Genomic DNA, 8388 nt, shown 5'->3' with positions numbered 1-8388 from the left:
AGTAGATTATTGGGTGCCAGAGGCTGTGGAGAGGAAAAACAGAAAGTGACTGCTAATAGGTGGGTGGTTTCTTTTGTGGATGAAGAAAATGTTCTGGAATTAGGTAGTGGTGATGGCTGTACAGTTCTGAATACTCCAGAACCACTCAATTGTCCCTTTTAATTCAAATTATATCACAATAAACTTATTTTTAAAAGCAATGACGTTACATAAATGATTTAATATATAATTGAGACATTATAGAACAATGAGGAAAGGAAAAATTATTCAATAAATAGTATTGGTGCTATCTACTTAAAATTTTGAAAAAGTAATAAAGTTGGAATGATATTATACTTCAAAATAAATTTTGGCTGGGAGTGTGACTCAAGTGGTAGGGCACCTGTCTAGCGAGCATGAGGTCTTTTGTTCAACCCTCAGTACAGTCAGCAGAACAAAATAAATTTCAGAGGGGTTATTTTGGTTAAGAAAGTAGAAATATCTGTTGGACACTAAAACAGTGTCCAACAGGTATTTCTTTTATATATATATATATATATATGAAGGCAGAGGATGCAAACACATGATTCACAATGGCTAGGTATGAGGCTGGATGTGTGTAATCCCAGCACTCAGGAGACTAGAGCAGGAGAATTTCTAGCTCAATGTCAGCCTGGGCTACACACTGAGATCTTCACTCAAAAACAGAACAAAACATAGCATAACAGAACAAACAAAAACCCCAAGAACACAGTAAGAAAAAAACCCCAAATAACTTACAAAACAGAAGGTCACACAATTCAAGGTAAGATAAAAGTTGTGTGATAACTTTTGTTGTGAAAAGCCCATGTGCTATTGTTGTGCAGAGAAAGGAAATATCCATTCACTGGAGGGGGGAGGGCTGGAGGGAGTAAGGGAGTAAGGGAGTAGGGGAGTAGGGGAGTAGGCTAAACAAAAGGTGGGCAAATAATCATTTATGCATGCAATCAAAGTCATGTACATTAAAATAATAGTTACCTCCTCACATTCTACTAAATTGGCAAACATTATAATTCTCAAACCTAGTGGAAAGGAAAGGAAAAAGTGTTGCATTCACACGCACAGACAAGCAATGAAAACTGTTGTGAGATTTTGATGGTTTCAGAGTCAGAAGACTTAACATTGGAATGAGAATGCTGCCACTTACACACTGTGTGATCTTGGCAACTAATACAATCCTCTGAATTGGTATTAACCATTGGATGGGCAATTCTTACCTTATAGCATTGATATGAGGACTAATGATACTATGTGTGAAAAATATAGCTGACTGCTTGGCTCATACTAATATTCAATAAAAATATTATAATATGAAAATAAAAAGAAGACAATTAGCAACAAGTATCAAAACCATAAAATATTCAAGTATTTGATCTAGTAATTTTACTTCTAATAAGATATTCTAAGGAAGTAATCATAAGAAGGAAAACCCTAAATGCACAAAACTTTTTAATGACATTTTCCAGAATAAGAAGTAACATCCCATAAAAGAGGAATGGTTGGGTAAGTTGTGATATTACCACTTAGGAAGTGGAGGATGATACGGCTTGCACAAAGAAGGATAATTGTGAGGACCAGTTAGTTTCCTTTAAAGGAAATTTTTTAATGCTGTGCATCAAAGGACACAATCAACAGAGTACAAAGACAACACACAGAATGGGAGACAATTTGCAGATCATATATCTAATGGGGGTTAATAACTAGATAATATAAGGAAATTTTGCAACTCAAAAACAAAAGGACAAATTCCCAGATCAAAAAGTGGATTAAAGAATTGAATAGACATTTCTCCAGAGATGATACATAAATGAGCAACGAGCTCGTGAAAAGATGCTCAACACCACCCATCATCAGGGAGATGTAAGTGAAACCACAGTGAGATGTCACTTCACGCCTGTTAGGATGGCTTTTACATAAAAAATGGTACCATTGGTAAAGATGTGGAGAAGCTGGAATTTGTGTTGGTGCGAATGTAAAATGGTGCAGTTGTAACAAAAACAGTATGGAGTTTCAAAACAAATTAAACATGATCTAGTTGTCTCACTACTGGGTATGTATCTGAACAAACTGGAAAGAGGGGACTCAAAGGTATTTACACAGCCATGTTCACACAAGCACTGTTCCCAATAGCCAGATGGTAGAAGCAACTCAAATGTCCAATGATGGAGATGGATAAACAAGATGTGGTACATACATACAAGGGAAGGAAATCTTTGTATTACAAGCTCTAACATAGGAACCTGAGGATAGTAAGTGAAATAAGTTAGTTGCAGAAAGACAAACATGGTACCATTCTGTTTATATGAAGTATCTTAAGTTATCATGATCAACGAAAGAGAAAGTAGAATGATGGTTACCAGTGACTTGGGGAAGGAGGATCATTTAATGGGTTTAGACTTTGAGCTTTGCAATATTTAAATGTCTTGGAAATCTGTTACATAGCAATGTGAATATATTTAACACAACTGCACTGTACAATTAAAAATGAGTAAGACAGTAAAATTACAATGTGAATATACTTAGCACAACTGCATCCTTAAAAATGGATAAGATGGTAAAATTTCTTATGTGTTTTTAATCACAATTAATGATTTAAAAATTTTTACAAAGATTCGATAAATATGACTTCAGCACTTTTCAGTTCAAGGTGACAAGATGACTTTGCGGAGATAAAGGCCAGAGGGACCATCAGAATCCATTTGGAGAAAGTAAGGAGAAGCCATTGAAAATTTTAAAGCAAAGAAGCAGAAGATGCAATTTATATTCCATAAAGATCAGCTTGGCTGCAGTATTATGCAAAAACATGCATAGGAATTAAAAATATGAATGCGCATATAAGTGATTTTTTTCTCCATTAAAAAGATTAGTTGTTCATGTCTTCCATAACCCAGGCAGGAAGTGGCCAGCAAAACCACACAATTAGAAAAAGGCAAATCTTGGTCTCTACCTTCTATACCTTTCCTCTGGCCTGGCTCACCTTCCACGCACACCAGTTAAAGCTCCCATCAAGGATGACTGTCTCCTGTGCTGCCACCTAGTGGTAACTCCCAGCTCGTCAGCTGAATTTAAGATTATGCCAGAAACATTTTGTTACATGCCAAGTAATCACACTACAATTTAGGAAAATGATGGAAATTATTCTGGTCAATAACCTTAAAATCTCTTAGCTACTAGTCTTGATTGTGAGTAACTGGAGGGTGAACTTGTGACCTCTTTGCATCTCTTTTATGTGGCTTAAATTAAAAACAAAACACAACACAACTTTTGAAATTCTGGAAATTTTATATTAGGTGAATGGCATTATTCACAAAAATGCTGACAGTTTATATTTTAATAGCGAAGAGATCCTAGAGATTTTACAGGAATGATGAGTTTTGGACAAAGGCATTTTGACCAACATTTTTAGTTGGCAAATTCAGTATTTTCTCTGCCATCTTACTAATTTCAGTGAGAAATTTCTCAAAGTACATAATCAGATAATCATGAAAGTTCAAAAATAGTATACGTTGAGATTTTTAAAAGTATTTCAATATGAGAAAACCCGTGGTGCTCTGTAATTAATAAATTTTAAACAAATATGGCATGAACAAGAATTTTATTTCATAATTTAGAACTATTTTATAATTACTGGGAAATGCTGATTCTTTTCAGAAGACAAATAGACATACACATTGAATGGATGTAAGTAGTGTTGAAATCTTGCCTTATGCATTTGCTTATCTCCTTTCCTTTTTCTGTTTATCCATTATAAAGACTATGTAGCAAAATACTTAGAACTTCCAAATAATATCTACTTAGAAAATTCCCAGATGATATCTCTCTTTTCTTCTCTCTCTCTGTCTCTCTTAACTCTCTCTCAGTACTGGAGTTTGAACTCAGGGCCTCACACTTGCTAGGCAGGCACTCTACCACTTGAGCCATATCCCAACACCTTTTGCTTTTAGATTATTTTTCAGATAGGGTCTAGTTTTTTTGTCTGGACCCTCATGGACTGAAATCCTCCTATGTATGTCTCCTGCATGGCTGGGGTGACAGGCACACACTACCATCCTTAGGCTAGTCTTGAACCACAGTCCTCCCAATTTCTATCTCCTAAGCAGCTGGGATTACAAGTGTGAGCCACCATGCCCAACCTCCCAAATGGTATCTGAATTTATTAACTCATATTTTAGGAAGGACAGAGGGGGCTCTGGACTTAGATTGCCTCTTTCTAATTCTGTCAAGACCTTTCTAAACACCTGTTCTCTGAATGCATATGTTTAGCAGTCTTCATCTGCAAAATGGGATTAAAAATCCTACCTACAGCACAGGGACTTGGGAGGATGGAATAAACAATGCATATGAGGCTCTAACATAGTTCATAAGATATACTAAAGACAATTAAGCAATCTTATCACAAACAAAGAGAACAGAACCCATGCTAACAAATAGGTCTGTAATTCTCAAAACATCACAGAGCTCAGATAGTTCCACCAGATCAATGGTGTGATTTCTTTAAAATTGTGTCTATTGAATGATATCTATCTCTAGCCATTTTTATTTGAGTTGTTATTTTGAAAAAATGATTATCACAGATGCATGTCACAGCCTGCTTCTCAGATACTGATCCTGCAGAGTGCTCAGAAGAAAGACCCAAAGCATGACGTGTTATGTTGTAATATTTTCATTAAAAAGGTATAAGCATGATTTAAATATTATGTAAAGTTTATTCTTTCTGCATATTGCACAAAATACTTTTTATACACCAGTGCTTACTAATTAAAGCTTTAATAATGACTCTTGAGTTAGCATTATTTTTTGGGTAAAAAGTCATTTTGATAAGCAAGTCTTTTATACACCATTTAAGTTTTTTTAAGACATTCATTATGGGCTCTCATGTAGTTTAATAAGGAAGCTGAAGCATCTTTTATGATATGATACTTCAGAAATAAGAATGCGTATAGTATAAATTAAGCATGAAAATCAGAGGGCTGCAGAGAGAGTCATGAGTGAAGAGCTAGGAAGTTATCTACAGAGTGTTCCTGAAGGGGAAATTCTGGTTGCTGGAGAGACTGAATCAGTAGAGCACCCAGCGTTAGGCTAGTCAGAAGAGCTTGATGGGTGAAGAAGGTGGAATATTTACTGGTCCTTGAGGAATAGAGCAGAACTGTCAAAGATATAAGCAGAAATGCAGGATCCAAAATAAATGTGATGTGGTGTGGTGTGGCTGAGGAGAGGGGATCTGGATGATACAGAACCAGCTGCTGAATATCAGATTTAAGTCTTGGACTGAAGGACTCTGACCCAGATTTGGTGTTCCTGAGAGATCAAGGATGCCCTCTTCATGTAGAGAGTCACTCGGGTCCACTCATTTATCAACACATCTATTCAGTTTCTTATGTAGCAGACACATTCCAGGGAACAAGGCTTATCCCTGGCCTCAAGGACTCTAGTGGGTGACAGTTATGTGAACAGGCAATTGCACAACAATGGGATAAGACATGCATAGGCAATGTAGCAGAATTCTTAAACCAAGGGTTATTGCATTACTGGACCCAGGTTCTGACTATGTAAACTTGGGTAAGTGCCTGACCGTCTAAGCTTCAGCTTCTTCATTAAGAAATGGGGGTACTCACAGAATTGATTTTGAGGAAGAGAGCAGTGGGATTTACATGATAGGAAGCCAGCTACATTATTAGTATAACCCTGACTCATGGTGTGTGTTGGAGGTACCCAATAAATACTAGTTATCAGAGGAAAAGCATGGAGCTTTGAGACCAGTGGGAAACAGTCCAACTGTGCGCCAGCCCATGAAGATGTGGTAGAAGATGTGTTCTAAGGCAAGAAGTCAGCCTGGAAAAAGAAGGGATACAGAGTGAGGGAAAGGCAATAGCTCAGGGAGGATGAACTCTAGAGATAAGAGAAAAAAAATGCTGAAGCAACTAAAAACAATAGGTAAATGAGCACAGAATTGGAGGCTAGAAGAAGGGAGGGGCTTTGATTATGTGGTCATGCGGGTTGTGATATGTTACAGCAGTTTTGAGAGCTGCTGAGCTCATACATACCTCATGGACACAGGTTTGACTTTCTTCCACCTGGAATGCTGTCCCTTTAGATGCCCATGTGCCCCTCTCCCTTCCTGCTGGCCTTTGCTCCATGGCTTCCCAGGGAGGCCTTTCTTGACCATCTGCATAACACAGGGCTTAGGCCTTGGGGTCAGTGGTAAATACAGTGGTAAAATACACAGTCACGAGCCAGACTGCCTGGGCTCGTAGTCCAACTCTACTTTCTCTTCTGCAACTAACTTAATCCCTTTATGTTCCATTTCCTCATCCATAAAATGAGAATAGTAACAGTACTAATGAACAGAGGTGTTATGAGAATTAAATGAACTGACAGAAATTTACTCCTGAGAAGATTGGTTGGCCCATGGTAAATACTCCATAGGTATCTACTGTTTCTGTTACAATTATTGTTTTAAAACATAATGGAGGCTCACAATAGAGGCTCATAACAGAGGCTCATAACAGAGGCCATTGCATAATTAAGGTCACTCTCCCTTCAGTCTGTTCAGTGCTTCAGGCAAACTGCTGTGATCTAGTGTTCCAGGAGGGGGTGGTTTACATGTTCTGTTTTTTTTTATAACTAGGGAACATTAAGCATCTATAATGAATACCTGTATACCCACCACCAAGCTTAAAAACAAAAAGATTACAGACACAGGGAAGCACTTTAAAGTGTTTTAGTTCTGATTTCATTGTAGTCCTCACCAGCTTTTTCCAACTCAGGTACTTGGAAGCTACTTCTATGAGGTGTTGACAGGTATTATGTGGAGAAAAGTCAGGGGGATTTGGTTCAAATTAGTTTGGAAAGTACTGGGTTTAAAAAAGTAAAATAGGTTTATTTTCTGTAGGATTACTCAATGTCTCCAGAACTGAACAAAGGAGCCCTTTTTATGTCACATCTTTTGGGGCTATTTCATGCAAAACACTTTTGGTAACACTGACCTATAGTATACCACTGCATTAACTCCAGAAAAATACCAGTAAACTGGTCATTTTAACATTATTTAGAGGATGGATTAACTTCAAATACTGAGTAACAAAATAGGGATTAAAAATTTCAGTGTCAGGATGATCTTAGCCAAATAGGCACTTCAACTTTAATAACTGTGGAAGAGTCTATGGCCTGATTATTCACATTCAATTTTTTTCCATCATCTTGCCATTTTATTCCATCCATGTTTTTCCTGACTTTGACATTTGTTTGTTTTCAGTTGTCATTGTATGCTATGTATTATTGTAATCTTTCTCAAATTCCTTGGGGAAACAGGCAGGGAATAAATTAATTAAGCTTAAATGAACTATACCTAATTGTCTTCATTCAAAATGCTGAGCTCTATAATGCTGATTGAATAACTATTAAACATTTCTTTTGGTTCTTTCCAAATTTAACATTGATTAATTCTTAGATTAAGCTGTTAGTATTGACGTAAGCCAGAATTTGGACTACACCCATCCCATACTTATGAATTCAGTCACTTCAAGGTTATGTTGTGGTGGAAGTCTGGGTCGGTGATGATCTGATGAATTGGAAGATGGGTGGGAAAAAACTTCTTGGAGCAGTTGGTCCTTGAGCTGTGATTTAAAGAGGAGAAAGTTGTGGTTTGATTGTTGTTCCATAGATATGGAAAAAAATGGAGCTGAGGCTCATAGCCAGGAGAGGAAGCACCAGTGGAAGGAACCACATGACAATAAATTTAGTTGGTCTGGAAGGTGAAGGCTAGGTTAGAGTAAGATATGAAAACAGTCAGAGAGGGTAGGTTAAGCTGGAAGAGGCCTTTGAAAGAAATACTTGGAAACTTGTGTTTGGCTCAAAGTGTAACAGGAAATCAATGTAAGGCTATAGGTCATTAGAGGATATGGTCAAATGATGAACAAAGGAAACAAAAAGAGAAAAAGGCTGCCTTTGGAAACTGTAGCTCTATAAGCATAATTGTTCAATAAATATCACATAATCTATTTGAAATCAAGGAAGTGGTATTTGCTGCAACGAATGATTATGCCAAGAGGTGGACAATTCAGCTTACAGAATTAATTATAAGTGCTCATAATCAGGAGAGTATTTTGTCTCACTATATGTGAGAAAGTTAAGAATAATTATATATAATATATAATGTGTATATACACACATAAACACACATATGATATATATACAATGTCAGACACAGCTTTGATGAAATGACAGTAAGAGAGGTGAGGATGGATAAGGTCTTTGCCTGTTGGGAGCTTAAAATCTAGAGATAGCACATTTAAATGTGCTCAACAAAGTCTTACCGAGCATTGAATACTGGCCAGAATATTTGAGAAAAAAAAGATACAGCTCTTGCAA

This window comes from Castor canadensis, chromosome 8 (genome assembly GCF_047511655.1).
Source record: "Castor canadensis chromosome 8, mCasCan1.hap1v2, whole genome shotgun sequence".
NCBI classification, from domain to species: Eukaryota; Metazoa; Chordata; class Mammalia; order Rodentia; family Castoridae; genus Castor; species Castor canadensis.
Note: the sequence above shows the minus strand (reverse complement) of the source record.